At 36.2% G+C, this 16262-nt stretch overlaps 1 protein-coding gene across 4 annotated transcripts in view; it reads left to right on the top strand.

The window, feature by feature from the left end:
* Positions 1 to 16262, top strand: part of rbm47 (RNA binding motif protein 47) — a 29299-nt gene continuing 13037 nt past the window's right edge. For 2 of the 4 annotated variants that reach the window (XM_081360973.1, XM_081360970.1), the window contains exons 1-2: positions 1 to 234; positions 8444 to 8620. The gene's annotated coding sequence lies outside the window, so the exon portion shown is untranslated. The remainder of the gene's footprint in view (positions 235 to 8443; positions 8621 to 16262) is intronic. The other 2 variants (XM_081360974.1, XM_081360969.1) reach the window with 1 other exon arrangement.

Genomic DNA, 16262 nt, shown 5'->3' with positions numbered 1-16262 from the left:
TGAAGGAGAGACACAGGGGAACGAACAGCAGGGACGGGGAAGTGAAACAGTTTGGAGACAGAAACTAAAAGAGAAAAAACAAGAAACTTAAAGTTTTTTCATCACTCTGGACTGTCAAAACCTACAAGAACAGACACGATAAAGGGTGAAATACAGATAAACTGGGATGATTGTGGCTGATCTGCTTGATTAATGAAACACGTAGATTCTCTTTGACAGCTATTAAAAGCGCAGGTAAGTTCGTACGTTGTCTGTCATTCACTCCTTCAGCGTCTCATGTTTTGTCTGTTTTTCTTTCCTGTTCTCTCTGTGTCATCTTCTCACAGATGGTCTAGCGATCATGTTCTCCCCTCTGACCTTATTTATTTTCATAAAGTTAAATTGACATCTCTCTCTCTCTTTCCCTCCCTCCCTCCCTTTTTTGTTCTCTTTTCCATCTTACAGTTGTAAAGTTAGAATGTCCTTGTGTTGCGAAAACTGTGTTGAAAGTTGCTCTGCGGGTCTTTTGTGTGTGTATGTGTGTTGTGTAACTGCACTCAGGGGGTGTGCTATAATTTATTGTGTGTGAGAGAATCAGGTTTCTGACAGAGAGATGGCTCAATCTAAGAGGAAAAACAACTAACGAAAAAGATTGAAAGAAGTTAAGGCCCATTCAGGCCAACGTAAGAGTTTGCATAGTGAATATAATGAGCGTAGACGTGTACTTCTTTTTTCAAAGGGGAAAGGCACAACATGAACAGACAAGACACAAATCTTAATTAACGATTAATCACTGTTTCTTAAGCAGAAATTGTTTCTAGAGCCATGAAATCTTGTTTTTCTGTCAATAATGTGGAAATTGCCTTCTGATGCATATAATAGTGAAGTGATTTAATGTGGGTTTAAGTTGTCTCCAAAAAAGTAGCTACATCTGATAAAAACCTACTTTAGGGATGACCAAAAGATTCCTCAAAAGTAAAAATGACTCATACTGTATATCATACACATATAGTTGAATCTTAAAATGAACGTTTTCTTGTAGAGTTAGGGTTAGTTTGTAGCAATTATAATTAGGTTTATATAAGAACAATAGCTAGATAACTGTTAAATGTGTGTGTGGGTGGGTGTGTTTACTTTGCTGTACCTGAGGTACAATTTTGTCTGCAAAAGAGAGCTAAATCATACAAAACCTCTCTCAGGGAAATCCAGACTTTTTAAACTGGAAAAAACGATTCAAGTAAACCAAATTATTTATAAAAAAAAAAAAAAAAAGAAGAAAAAAAAGACACTATATTACTAGTAGTAGTAGTATTACATTATATAAAAACCATAAAAGTCTAAGTCTCTATTTGGATATCTTGGTAAGTGTGTGTGTGTGTGTGTGTGGTCCTGGTAAACCCTACATTATGGGAACAAAATGTCCCATTATGGTGACAAAAAATCCTTCTCCTTGTGGGGACAGTTTTTGGCCCCTATGAGGAAAAAATACTAAATTATGTTTTTTGAAAATGTAAAAATGCAGAGATTTTATTGTGATTGGTAGGTTTAGGGTTTGGGAATATAATATACAGTTTGTACAGTATAAGAACCATTATGTCTATGGAATGTCCCCATAAAACATGAAAACCAAGCTTGTGTGTGTGTCTGCGAGTGCCTATGAATGGGTTATTTCACGTAGGGGGTAAAGAGGTCAGTGGTCTTGAGAGCTGACACGCTGTGGCTTTGCATTGTGGGGATGTAGTTTAAAAGAAATTAAGTGAACTAGAAAAGAATTAACACTGAGGTGAAGTACAAAGAAAAGACAACTTGTCATTGTGTGTACACGTCTCACTGGTCAGGTGACTCTCTGTTATTACTCTAAATACCGCATCAGTTAAATGTGTAGGCATGTTTATTTGGTGACAGACCTTTGGGGGCCCAGTAGTGCGTGCACTTGAGTGTGTGTGTGTGTGTGTGTGTGTGTGTGTGTGTGTGTGTGTTTGAAATCTGATTGGCTGTGGCTCTGACTTGAACCAGTTCTCTCTGTCTCCATTCAGATGCTTATCTGATTATCAGAAGGCAAGCAGGTGCATGTGTGTTTTTAGGATTTATATACACTTTTATATTTTATTAATTTTGTGAATATAGCAATGAATTTAATTTTCTTTTTATTTGCCCATTAAGTTTCCTAAAGACATCAAATTTGTCTCGCAAATCGAGTATGAACGTTGAGACAGATATGCTTTAATTGTGCCTCTGGCTTATTCTTCAGAAATGCGGTTACAATTTCTGAGAATCAGTTAATTAACATAAATCAGTTCAAACATTCCTTTTTGATTAATTTATTCAAATTTTCGATCCAACGATTTGACCGGTTTAAATCTTAGGTCAGACACAAAAATGCATTTAGAGTTGTTGAGTTATCCATGAATCAGTTCAAACTGTCCGTTTTAATGAATCGATTCACAACCCTGATTCAGTGGCTTGTTTGCTTGTACTTTTACCTTCACTCAAAGTAATTTCCGGATAAGTATATAAATATTGAGATGTTTTTCAAAAAACTGATTTTAGTTTTTATATTTTATTCTTTATTTCTGAAGAAAAAAAATAATACTTCCAAATCAGTCAAACGCTTTAATTTCATGATCCCCACAAACTCAAATGATAAGATTTAGGGACATTTCTCAATTCTACGTTCTTTATTGACTCAGTACTTTTGTTTCCTCTTTGCGGGAAACACACACATTTCTTATTCATCCACCTTCAGTACTTCAGTCTGTCTTTCTTGACTCTTGTAGATGTACTATTAGATATAAAGAAGGAAACAGAGAGAGAGAGCAAGACAGGTCACCTCTCTTTCTGTGTTCTTAAAGTCATATGACTGATCATGTGACCTCCTCAGCATGACTTTAACCCTGACAGACATCTGGACAAGCGTGTGTGAGTTGTGTGTGAGTGAGTGAAACAGGATCTCCTCTCTCTCCCTTCTGCTTTTCTTCCCATCTCTCTCCCTAATACACACCAAATACCTGCACTTCACAATGAATGCATTCTTATACTGTCTCTATAGACAGACTAGAAGAGCTGTGTGTGTGTGTGTGTGTGTGTGTGTGTGTGTGTGTGTGTGTGTGTGTGTGTGTGTGTGTGTGTGTGTGTGTGTGTGTGTGTGTGTGTGTGTGTGTGTGTGTGTGTGTGCGTTTGTGTGTTCAGCATGGTTCTCCTCCAGGTAGTTTGATTAATAGTGACTTCTGAGGGGTGGAGCTCTTTTAGTCCAAAGACTTAATTTGGGATATCCCACCGTGTGACACACACACACACACACACACACACACACACACACACACACACACACACACACACACACACACACACACACACACACACACACACACACTGGTCTCCTTAGTGACACAAGTTCTGCATGTCCAAATCAAGTCGCTCAATTTCTCTCTGTCTTGCTAATGCTTTTATGCCGCTTCATTACACACTGCTCTCTCTCCCCTTTCTTCTTTACTTTGTTGTAGTGAGTAATAATAGGCCCCGTCCATTGAACCCAACAATCCGCACAAAAGCAGCATTGGTGTGTGAATACTGTTATATAGTGTGCACATCTTAATTGCATTACCAATGTACCACTCACATTTTGATGGACAAGTTTGCTGTAGTGTGTGTACGTGTGAAATGAAGGGTTGAGAGAACGCAATGGTCCCTAGCAGCTTGCCTTCTTTTAAATGTAACTATTTAAAACATCTCATCCCTCTTGCATTGATACTGAAGACTCACACATTCACAAGTGTTTCCTTTTCTGTAAGAACACCCTGTCCTTCAGCTAAGACGTCAAAAAACATAGCACAAAAAGTAACAACTTTTCTCTTAACATTAAAAATAGCACACGGCATCACTGATTTACATTAAGGGCCCTATCTTGCACCCAGCGCAATTGACTTTGTACACCGACGCATGTATCATTCCTATTTTGCACCCGCGCACAGCGGACTTTTCCCTCCACAGACGCACGTCTGTAAGTTAGGAAATTAACTTGTGCTCACGGGGGCAGTTCAGCGCAAAGAGGAGGCGTGTTCCGGCGCAAACGTTCCCTGGTGCCATTTTGCAGGTTTAGAAAACAATTGCGCCACTGACCAGGAAAAACCTAGTCTAAAGTCAGTGGTGCGTTGCGCATGTAATTCATATGCTATTTTAAGGGCGCATGCTTGAACATAATCAATGTAGCGTGTGCACAACGCGCATGCACTTTGCTTGTCTCATCTACACACAGACGCAGCAGTTCTCATTTTTAGAAAACCATACATAATTACAAGGAAAAATATTAACACACGAGGGAAATCATTGTTGTGTCCATGAAGATGTGAAAAATAGGCATAAATCTAGCTTACACATTTACCCAAATTTTTATATGCCTGTTTAGCCGAAGCTAATTTGGGTGGGTTTCTCCCATCCCCAATGTCACTTCTCTGTGTTTTACGGCCCTGACGAGAACGTCAGTCTCCTTAGCTGTGAATTGCTCCTGGTGTGCGCCTGGCAAATCCGCCGTTATAATAGCAATCCGCCATGGAACAAGAGCGCCTGCTCTTAAAGGGAATGTGAGATGACGCTCTGATTGGTTTATTTCACGTTACGCCCAAACCACACCTATGAATAATGAAGCTACTTCAGACCAACCCATTTTAGATTTGTGTCGGGCGCAAGAGTCATTTATCCCGCCGGTATAATAGCAACAGCGCCCAAGATCCACCCACAAAGTTACTTGCGTTTCGCACTTGATACTTGCGTTAAAATAGGGCCCTAAGTGTTAACCTCTCAAAAAAACGTTTTTTTTTTGTTTCTTATGACCCTTGAGTCAATGTTCAATGGGAAAACTTGAAGAATAAGTGCATTCAAAGTGATTTGTATCAACAAAGTGACAAAAAGTCAATTATTTTCAATGAGAGTTGGCATTAGTGACAGAGACTGATAGTTCAGGCCAAAATTAAACATTCGGTCATTATTTACTCTCTCATAAGAATTTAATTCTACTTTGAAACACAAATGAATATATCTTTCTGGCCCTTCATCGAACATTCTTTACACCTATACATTGATGCTTCAAAATGTTCATAAAGACATAAGAAAAGTAATCCATATAAATCTTTTGAAGACTTGAATTAAACCACTCGATCCATATGAATTAATATTACTATGTTTTTATGAATTTTTGAAGAGTCAGACTTTAGTAGAATGGACTTTCAATTGAGAGACAGAAAGGTTTCATTAAAAATATCTTAATTTGTGTTTCGAACATGAACAAAAGTCTTTGGGAATGACAGAAGTTTTGTTTTTGAGTGAACTATCCCTCTAAACAGTGTTCAGTGTTATGCAAATGAGCAGTGACACGATGCGGTGACAACCAGTGGGAGTACAGAGTTATCCTCCATGATTACTACGCATTGAGCGAATGCGAAATTGCTTCGACACGCAACAAATTTATTCAACGTGATGTGACGTCACAATCCTAGGGTATCTATTTTTTTAAATAGATTACAAATCACAACTAATAATCATAATAATCAATAATTAATTTGCCGTTACACTTCAAAAGTCAATCTATGATGTTTGATCCTCTATTGTTCAAATATATTCGCACTACGGTGATTCACAGGTCAAAGTTCACTGAAAAAAAGTTTTTGTCCTTTATTTCTATTAGTGTGCCAATGCGCTTTGTAGCCCCGCCTACAGTGAAATCTCATTGGTCCAAAATCACACTGTGTTTTGCACTTCAATATGGCTCTTCCATGTCTGGAGATATTTAAAGCTCTTGAGTGGTTGAGCCATCAGCGCAGTCACCATCAGATGACCTTGACTCAGAGATCTACTGTAGGTTAGAAGTATTACTAGCAAAGACAGTCCGAGCGCATGTCTGTTTGCGTGCCTGTGTGTGTCTTTAGTCTATTCATGTTTTTGTACAGTGTTGAAGTTTAAGTTAAACCTGATTTTCCAGTAACCTCTACCAGCAATGTGTGACGCAATGTGTGCAAAACTAAAACACACTTACACAATCTATCTTTATCCCCCACAATACACACACACACACACACACACACACACATACACGTCTTATATCCCCGTCTCTTGAGAATACAGTTAATATGTTTCATTTATATTTATCTAATACCTTTTTATGTAACAAACAAACTCTCTCATCCCTCCATCCTTAGGAAGAACAGAAGGAAAGAGACTTGAACTCAATGAAGGAGAAGAATTTTACATGTTTATAATGGGCACTGATAAGGCTATAAAGGCAGACTTTGCACCCTCTCAAAGCATGTTGACTTTCAACACAGCCTCACCCTGCTTTATAGCCTACCCACAATGCATCATGTGCTCAGGTTTTATAATGTTGCCAATGATTAAAAAGATAATCACTGATGGTGCTATTTTACATTTCAAGGTTGCATTTTGATTGAGTGTGGAAAACCTGAAATGTTTCCTTGTGAATTAATGTGTGTGCACTAGCGTTTTGAGCTCAGGACTGTTGTAGACAGTTCAGTTGAGGGATCCATCCAACTGGTTTGCCACCCCTTTGTGTGTGTGTGTGTGTGTGTGTGTGTGTGTGTGTGTTTGTTTAGTGTGGCTACTAGGGATTTTTGTGATCAGCCAGCCGCCTAGAACAAAAACTGTTTCGGCTCTTAAGCGCAACGTCATTTCCTGTTTCCCCTGTTGCACTTCTCTCATCCCCCTCCTTCTTTCCAACCCCAGGATTTTTAGCAGTTACAGATGAATGTGTAACAAGTGACCATCATATGACATCTTACTGACTCTGCAGAAAAATATAATCGGGTAGTTGATAAATAACATGTCCATGAACTAAAGGAAGGTGTTAAAGGTACGCTATTCAAACGTTTTGTGTTTGGTAGGTTATTCATGTTTTAAACAAAGTGTTTTATGCTCACCAAGGCTGCATTTATTTGATAAAAAATACAGTAAAAACAGTAATGTTATGTAAAAATAGATTTTATTCTTGTTATTTTAAATGTAATTTATTCCTTTGATGGTAAAGCTGAATTTTCAGCATCATTACTCCAGTCTTCAGTGTCACATGGTCCTTCAGAAATCATTCTAATATGATGATTTTCTGCTCAAGAAAAACACTTTATTAGAAAAGTTAAAAAAACAATTGTGCCGCTTAATATATTTTTTTTGTGGAAACCGTGATTCGTCTTTTTTTAAGGATTCTTTCATGAATAGAAAGTTTAAAAGAACAGCATTCATTTCATATAAAATAGTTTTATTAGACTTTAAATGTCTTTATGATCAGTTTAATGCATCCTTGTTGAATAAAATGTTTAATTTATTTTAAAAAACACCAAACTTGGTTTGAATGGTAGTGTGTAATCAGATTTTTTTTTTTTTTTATATTACAGTGACTGTTAGACATGGTCAGTACAACATAATAAAAAAAGTGGATTCAATCTGACTGAATAAATGAATAATGTATAAAATAATTTAAGTAATAAAATATTATATATAAAATAAGAGATTTGTTTATAAATCTCAAATCTGTCATTATATTATAGTAGATGTTTTGCAAGTGGCAATTTTTTGAAGGGGTCTTAAAAGCGTGAAATATATTTTTTCCCATAGCATATATTTTCCTGTCTACTGCATTTCATGTCACAACTTATGATAGTCGCTAGAGAATCAGTGTTTCCAGCTCGTAATTGTCATGTGATCTCAAAATGGCAGCCCGATGAGTGGACCCGCTCCATGTAAAATAAAAGAGCTACTAACATTACTAGATTCTTTATCTAATGTTGTATAACATTTTCACGAGTAAAATTAATTTCTTTGCGCAAAACGTTTCAAGGTTAAATGCGTTAAGTATAGTCTGTGTTTCTATTTCAGATTATGTTTGGGGTGCACAATTGTTTTTCATAATTGTTTTCATTTGGCTAGTGGTGGTTACACACACACACACACACACACACACGCAAACACACAATTTGCGAAATCAATGATTTCCACCTTATCTAAGTAACTAAAGCAACACAAGACACACTGTAACATGTGAGTACCTGTTTCTTAGGAACAGGAATGAAAAGATTTCACAGCAAGGAGGGCTGCTGAGCTTTAAACTTTTTGTCTTTAAATGGTTTTGAACGCAGGAATTCAGGAAATTGATTCCAGGTCAAGCTGAATAGTTTTCAGTCATTTGCCACCTGTAATGAACTCTTGCTTAGTCAATGGACAACCTCATTCACAGCCCACCGCACACAGTCACGCACCCGCACAGATATCTCGTTTGCTTCCAGAAAAACTGTAGAGAAAGGTTCTTGGGTGTGACAAGGAAAAGGAAGAAAGAAAGAAAGAAATATAGGAGAGAGGTGTAGGAGGGGGCACCTTTGCTCTGCCCCACCCCTAACATGCACTGAGTAAACAGTCTTTTACCAACTGCACCTCCAATCACACACTCCGCCTCTCTACCCCACAGACTGTGTGTGTGAGAGCGAGAGATTGACCGAGAGTGAGAGAAGAGGGTAACCGCTGACGCCAGACAAACAGAAGGCCTGAGTGTGTGTGTGACTGTGTGTGAGTGAAACAACATCACAGTATACACACATCAGCTACACTGCCACTCGGACACACATTCATTCACCTGAAAAGACAGGTAACGTCTGTGTTTTTTTTTTTTTAATGCCTGTGTGTCTGTGACCGCTGGGATTCTAGAGTATGTGTGTGTTTGAGCACTTTTTTAGTTCTGGCTGATGTCTTATTTAAACAATTGATCTTTACTTAAGCGTCCATGTTGTAATGACATTATGACCTTCAGGAGAACTTTATAAAGGAAAACAATATAGTTGCCCGCAAAGGATATTTAGTGACATTTTACAATAAGGTCTCATTTGTTAACATTGATTAATGCATTAGCAACATGAACTAACAAAGAGCAATATTTTTTAAAGCGTTTATTAATCTTTGCTAATGTTAGTTAGTAAAAATGTAATTGTTCATGTTAGTTCACAGTGCATTTACTAATGTGGTTGCACTCTATTTTAAGATGTCCGTGTTGCAGTGTAAGTATACATTTAAGTATTGAGTAATAAGAATTTAAATACATGTACTTATGGTTAGGATTGGGGTTTGGTTTTTGTAGTTATGCATCATTTATAGTTTTATTACTACATGTAACATGTAACCAGGACACTGCAAAATAAAGTGTTACCATGCACTAATGTTAACAAGTATTATTTTTGATTTTAATAATGTATTAGGACATGTTGAAATTAACATTAAGATTAATAAATGGGGTCACACTTTAGATTAAGGTCCAACAACTATGACTTTTGCCTCAATAAACTCTTAATTACTGCTTATTAATAGTAAGTAAGGTTGTTATGTTTAGGTATTGGGAAGGATAAGGTATGTAAAATATGGTCATGCAGAACTAGTCATTAATATGTGCTTTATAAGTACTAATAAACAGCCAAAATCCTAGAAATATGCATGCTAATAAGCAACTAGTGACAATTGGACCATAAACTAAAGTGTTACCATACATGCTGTAGAAGTGTTGTTCATTTTCGTTCATGTTAACTAGTTGAAACCTTATTGTTACCAGATATTCAAGAGTAATTGTATTAAAATGAAATCATCATTTGACTATAGTAGTATTGTGTGTTTATGCAAATGAGCGTAAAATAGTGTAAAATGTAACTGTGCGTCACAGTGTTGGTTGTTGGTCTTTGGACTTCTTCAGTCTTATGTTTGCTGTTGGGGTGGGCCCAGACCTGTGCGTGTCACTCTTATCAGAAAGGTTCCTGTATCTCTTCAGTCAGTGGTAGAGGTATCTTGATTCTCCATGTGCAGATTTCTCACAGAAAAATCATCAAGAGAAAGTGATGAGACATCAGAAATGTGCTCACGGGAGGCAATTTTTGAGCAGATCATCTGCTGCGTGTGTCTGAATCAGCGGACTGTGTTTGATCAGGACTCATCACATTGTGTTGCACTAAGTAGATTAACCGCAGGAGTGTAGAGTTCAAACTACAAGATAAGAAACCTCAAGATGTCATCAGTGTGCGTGTGGTTCATCCCAATGCTCATTTATGCGCAGCGTAGTGAAATGAAGTGCTTTTAGTCTATTGTCAGGTATATGTGCATTTGGGATTTGTCCACTTGGATGTGTGTGTGTGTGTGTGTGTGTATGCAAAAACAAAATGATTAATATGTGATGATTTGTTTGCTTGTGTGTGTATTCACTTTAACTTAATCATTTTAAGTTTTCTATTTCCTCCTCCCTGTTTTGTTTTTGATTGTAAGCAGTGTTGCTATGTTAACTAAAATGTAAACAATTGAACACTGTAAAGCTGAAATTAATATTAGATGAAAAACTTAAACGAAAATTTAAGATATTGTCTTGGCACCTAAAATTAGTTTACAATTACAAAAATATATATACATTTTTATTAATATTTATAAAAAAAAAACTAAAATACTACATATATAAAAATAAAAGCTTATTTAATAAATATTATTAAATATTAATTTACTAAGAAGTGTTAATAAATACTATAATAGTATATGATGCTTGGGCATTTTTTAAGTGCCTTAAAGTTTTTCAAGTCATGTGAACACAAATCATTGTGTGTGTTTAAAATGAATGACTGGATAAATGTTTTACTGTAGCCTGTTTTCATAGAGAATTGAAACTGAGGACTACAGGAATTGAGAATGGTGTTGTGGGTATGATGGTCACCATGTCCACATGTCTTTCACTCTGTCTGGCATCATTTGACGCCGCGCCAGTGTTCTGTTTTAAAAGGAACCATAATGTGTTCTTTATGAAATATTGTAATGTTAAGTGGCCTCCTCTGATCCAGATGCTCAACTACAATGCACATTGCTTGATTATAGAACCACACACATACCGTTTTTTGATTATTCTCAGTGGTTATTCTCTTTAGATCCTTTCTCATTACTGTAATACAATGATTTGTTACATATGTGCTTAATTTTGAGTTTGGGGTGACATACTAGACATGTTCTTGATAGGTTTCAAGAATTCACCCATATTTTTTATTTTATTTTAGAATTTCTGTTACTTTCCGTATCAGATTGATCATTATTGTGACATGGAGGTTTATTATCTGTCTACGTGAAGACATAAAGTGCATAAGCTGTTGGGATCCCATCATGAATTGCACATTTGGCCATTTCAGCCTAACCGCTTGGGTGATTAACGGAAGTGGTAGTTTCCTCGTGTCAGGTTCAAAATCAATCAGCAGCTTTTTTGCTGGATAACTTATTTTATGCTTAATCTGAAAGTTACATTTAGGGAACTTTAAGTTGAAGTTGACTAAATATTAAGTGTCCATTTGATTTCACTATAATTAAATGATATTTGGCTGGTTTCACAGACAAGGCTTAAGCCTAGTCCCAGACTAAAATGTATGTTTGAGCTGTCTGAACTGAAAGCAACTTGCACTGGCATATCTTAAAATATGTCAAGATGCACACCAGTAATGCTTTTTTTAAGGCACGTTTATAAAAGCTACTTAAATATCCTAATTAAACTGAGGCCTAATCCTGGCTTAATCTAAGCCCTGCCTGAAACAGGCGTTTATGAATATATATCGCCATTTTATCGACCACCGGCCAACTTGATCAACCTGAACTGGCCATTTAAAAACCTCTATTGTTTTCCCACTAGGGTTTACGTAGCCATTATGTTTTGGTTAAGTAAAGTCTGTTAAATTAAAGTGAATTGTGGCTTCTCGTTTAAGCAGAGTTAATGTTAATGATCTGCACATTGATTATGAAGTGTTGCAAAGGTCGACGTTTGTCAGAGATGAGGTTTAATAATTATTGAGAGTTTTTGCTTAGTCACTGAGAAGAACAGAAGGTTCTGCACTTTTCTGTTCATCATGTGAGTGGTTTCTTAAAGTGAGGTGTTTTAAGAGTCTCTTCAGCAATAAACATTAACTTCCCAGTTTATGTGTTGGCGAATCAACAAACTTTGAGTCTTAATGCAATGGTCACCTTGTATGGATGCTGAGTTAATCTAAACCTTGCTGACACCCTAACATTCAGACACGGTAAAAAAAAAAAAAAAAAAAAAAAGAGTCTTGTAGCCGCCTTTTATCCCTGAGAGTCCTTCATGACACTCAGACCAGCAGAGCTTTTGTGTCTCTGTGAGGGCTTTTATTTGCTCTCTTGGTTGCTCTATGGAGTGTATATTGTTTGAAGAGCCCTTGTCATGGCTAAAGTCCTGCCAAGCATCTACACATAAACAGAAAGACAGACACAAATGGGTCAATTACGTGACACTCATCTATTATTTAAAATGCAATTATGCTTTAACTTGAATATGCATATTCTATGATTGTGTTTTAAATTCTCAATTTAAAGTTATTTTATACTTTTTATGGGAATTGGTAGAAGCATTTTGAAAAAAGTTTCATTAGAATGATTAAATTGTTACTTATAACTTATCTTGAGTATTCTGAAATCATAATCATTAAAAACTGCTACACTGCTCATTATTCGGAAAACTTTTGTCTGTTAAATCAAAGTCACCTGGTGTGAACAACATGCAAAAACATGCAGAAAATATAAAACAGGAAGTGATATTGAAGATAAAACCCCTGCTCACAGTTTTATGAAAACGCAATGTTAGAGGAGGTAGTAAAATGTCATGTGATGCAGCTCCCCAAAAACGGATATTTATTAACTCTTCTGGATATTTGTAAAATATACTTTTTATCTTAAAAAATACATTTTAATATAATGATTCAGGTGTGTACACCCACATTTATTCAAGGTCTGAAGGAAATATGTTACTTTGTACTTGATGGTTGCACCGTTGTTGTTTTTTTTTATAAAACATAAAACATAAAAACATAAAAACTGTATGAAACAAATATAAATAATACATTGCTAAGAACTTGGCACATGTGTTTTAAACTAGATTATTTTCCATTTTCTTTATTATGATTCATTGACATGCTTATTTGTCATTGACCCAAATGCTTCTTCATTATCTTTTTGATAAGATAGTATCTTTTTTATAGTATTTGAGAGTGTGTATTTGAATGTGCACTAATGTACTCTTGCAACTGAGTAAAAATCACAACCTTGTTATTCATTCACACCATAGCTGCGTAACCGCACTACTATCTGCAATTTTTCAAACTGTAGTACATGTGTGATTATATATAAGCAAGAATTTTGAGTTAAATCTCTGTTAATGACTCTTCTCTACGCTATTTTCCCATACTTTTTCCCATCATGCATCAGTGTTGCCACATCCATTTTTCAAGCCACAGTGACCCAACTCTATTCAGCAGGTGTATGTGTGTGTGAGTGTTTGTTTGCTATCAGTACAGTTTTCTTTCTCTGGGAGGCCAGCATGTGTATTGTTCAACCCTTCTACATTTCACGCTTTTCTTTCACTGAGATCGAAGGAGTTTCACCCAAGAGATACTAATTGATCTGTCTGCAGTGCACACACAAGCCTTGTGTGTGTTCCTGTGTTCCTGTGTACCTGTGTGCGTGAGATTATTTGTGCTGATTGTCAAGTATTGTCCTGTGTTAAAGAAATCAAAGATCAGATATTTCTGTCAATCAGTATCTTAGATAATAACAAACCATTATCTTGTGATCACACACACATAAACCCTCACACTGTCCAAGAATGGCCCTTCTTCATTAACACGCTTAGCCATCATTTGCTGTTTCTATCACTTGTTATTTAGTAACAAGCCATTTATTTAAGAACTTTATAAGCTTAAATATAAATATATTTTAATCAAAATGAAAACACACTTGAAGGAAATTTAAAATCAAGCATATTATACCATTAGCTCATTCTCAAACGTAGTTTGTGTGGCAACACTTTTCAGTAGGTCCCATTAGTTAACCTTAATTCATGCATTCACTAACATAACATGAGCAATATGTTTTTACAGTATTCATTGATGTTTGTTAATGCTTGTTAATTCACATGCAAGTTAGCTTATGTAAGCTCAGGTCCATTAAATAATATTTTAGATTTTAAAAATAAAAAAATAAAATTAAATAGATTTTAAATATATATTAGTAAATATTCAAGTTAACCAAGATAAAATATATGCTTTAGGTGTATTTCCATTGTTAGTTCATGGTAACTAATGAAGTTAAATAATGTAAAAAAATAGAAACTTACTGTAAAATGTTACTGGTTTTGTTTTGTTAGAAAAATGGTAGAGAAGATTTAAAGTTTTAAAAATATTATGATAATTGGGCTGTGGGCTCTATTTTAACGATCTAAGCGCATGGTCTAAAGCGCACGGCGCAAGTGCACTTAGGGCGTGTCTGAATACACTTTTGCTAGTTTAACGACGGGAAAAATGGTCGGTGTGCCCGGTGCATGGTCTTAAAGGCTTGTCTCTATTCTCTTAATGAGTAATGGGTGTGTGTTGGGCGTAAAGTACAATAAAACAATTAGAGTCTCATCTCCCATTCCCTTTAAAAGCCAGTTGCGCTCACGACATGGTGGATTGCTATTTAAATGGCGAAATTTGCAAGCGGAAAGACTGAACGTGTCTCCAGAGCGCAAACGGATCTGCTTGTGCGCGAGGTTAAAGCGCGCGAGCAGACCATCTACGGGACAAGCCAGATTCCACCATAACTTTATGTACACAATATTAATCTTTTACATTGTGATCATTTTATTTTTAAGATTTGGCATGTTTGTGAGCTGCTGTGCGTCCCTGTGTGTGTAATAAGCAGAGTGTACACGCGTTGTGGACCCACCTATAGGCACATATTACTAACGCGCAATAACAAAAAAAAATATTGGCGCAGTCTATTTCAGTTGCCTCAAAATAGCAACGCGCCAACATTTCGCCCGAACACACCTCATTTTCAGACCAGCATGCCCATGGGCGAACAGATGAGCACAAATGCATTTGCTATTTAAACAACTTGACATGGACATGAAAATGATAACTGCGTCGGGCTGAAACTAGCACAAAACACTTGCATTGCGCCGGGTGTGTGAAAGGGCCATATGTCTTATTAAAATAAGTGCACTCTGTATGTGTGTGTAAATTCGTTTTGTCTGTGTGTGCAGCTAGAGATTTGTACTGGTTAATCATCCACCTGCTGCTGCCTCAGGTTTCCTTGCACCAAGTGTGTGCACACACACACGCACACACACACATATAAAGGTCAACCATTGCCAGGCAGGTACAATGAGATATGGAGACCTAATGATGGCTGGAAAATGAGTAATCTTTTTCTACCCCCTCAATCGTTCATTTTCTCTCTTTTGCCACTGATTCTCACTTCCTGCTGTTTTCAGTACATCTGTACGGAACAAGGAAACATCCACAAAGTCTCACTTCCAGAAACACATTAGGGCCTAAAAGATGCTTCTTCGTGTCTTTTGTTGTCCCTAGTGATTTACCTTAAAATTATATACTGTTTAATGAAAGGTTTTATTGTACATTTTGTTTTCAGCAGACATTATTATCAAAAGCAAAAATGTTATGGCTTCCAGGGCAATCGAACCCAAGACCTTGCCATTGTTAGTGTCATGCTCTACTGTTTTAAGTACAGAATTGATAACCCATATACTGTAGTGTGTCAAGGTGAACTGCTATTGGGACAACAACACACCTATATAAACTGTATCTCTTTTTTTCATCCTCGGCTATATTGTAAATGTTTAAAACATTTATAAAAATGTAAATCTATTATCAAGACTTTAAGGTATGTACATATACAGAAATTGACTTTAAAATATAGACCTAAAAAGTGTGAGAACTTGCCCCTATATCCCCTAAAGCCCCAAATGAAAAGCCTATAACTGCACTCCATTTTGCAGTCAAGCTGATGCATAAGCGCCGTGTTGTTAAGATAGTGTGTCAAGGTAAAAACAGCCCAGTTTTCATGAGAACATAAGCGTGTCACATATGAATTTCCCAGCCAAAAAAAAATAAAAATCTAAGAACGTTTTGCTAACATTCTTATCAAGATAGGAAAAAAATATTTCTGCATGTTCTCTGAACAATCAAAATGTCAAGGTTTTTTTTTTTTCTTTCTTTTTTCTTGGTTTTGTGAACATTAGAGAAAACATTAATTAAGGGAATGTTCAATTTGGATGGAATAGGAATGTTCTCTAAATCATCTCAAATTTGGAATTATAACGTTTAAAAAAAGTTAGATGAACATCAAACTAAAATGTTTCAGAATAACGTTCCATAATGATTTTGTGCTAATGTTTTGAAAAAGTTATTAAAGACTTGATAACTTTGGAAGAACGTTTG

The sequence above is a fragment of the Scardinius erythrophthalmus genome, assembly GCF_964197995.2.
Source record: "Scardinius erythrophthalmus genome assembly, chromosome: 3".
In the NCBI taxonomy this organism is placed as follows: domain Eukaryota; kingdom Metazoa; phylum Chordata; class Actinopteri; order Cypriniformes; family Leuciscidae; genus Scardinius; species Scardinius erythrophthalmus.
This window is presented reverse-complemented; position numbering and strand designations above follow the sequence as displayed.